Below are 660 nucleotides of genomic sequence, written 5' to 3'. Positions count from 1 at the left end.
TAGATTTGACTGTGACAGAAAACCCAAAGAAATATGGACTAATATGACACAGATATTTACTTCTTTTTCCTATTAAGGTCCAAGGATAGGCAGTCTAGGTTAAGATGATGACTTGAAGATCATCCTGGCTCTTTCTCTGTTATGCCTCTCTGCCAACCTTAGCCTGCACCTCATGGTCCAAAATAGCTGCTCAGGCTCCAGCCGTCACATTTATTTACCAATAAGCTGAAAGAATAATAAGCTGGGACTTCCCTGGTGGCTCAGATGGTAAAGCATCTGCCTACAATGCAGGAGACCCAGGTTCGATCCCTGGGTCAGGAAGATCCCCTGGAGAAGGAAATGGCAACCCACTCCAGTACTCTTGCCTGGAAAATCCCATGGACAGAGGATCCTGGTAGGCTACAGTCCATGGGGTCACAAAGAGTTGGACACAACTGAGCAACTTTCACTTTCATGTTCAAGCTGGAAGAAGAAGAAAGCAGCACACTACTTCCTCTTATGTCCTATCTGCTGGAAGTTCGTCACTTATACCTGATTGCAAGAGAATCAGGGAGATATAATTTCTATCCTGAGTATTCATGTGCCCAGGTGACAATCAGGAAGAAGTTCTATTTTTAAAAAGGGGGGACAAGAGATAGTCTAGACACATACTCTTGCAGA

The 660-nt window shown here is 44.2% G+C and overlaps 1 non-coding gene across 1 annotated transcript; it reads left to right on the top strand.

Moving 5' to 3' along the window:
- Window positions 1–249: 249 nt before the first annotated feature.
- On the top strand, window positions 250–322 carry TRNAC-ACA (transfer RNA cysteine (anticodon ACA)). Its single transcript has one exon. It is a non-coding gene; the product is annotated as a tRNA-Cys (tRNA).
- The last annotated feature ends 338 nt before the right edge of the window (window positions 323–660 follow it).

Source organism: Odocoileus virginianus, chromosome 7, assembly GCF_023699985.2.
Source record: "Odocoileus virginianus isolate 20LAN1187 ecotype Illinois chromosome 7, Ovbor_1.2, whole genome shotgun sequence".
Classification (NCBI taxonomy): domain Eukaryota; kingdom Metazoa; phylum Chordata; class Mammalia; order Artiodactyla; family Cervidae; genus Odocoileus; species Odocoileus virginianus.
This window is presented reverse-complemented; position numbering and strand designations above follow the sequence as displayed.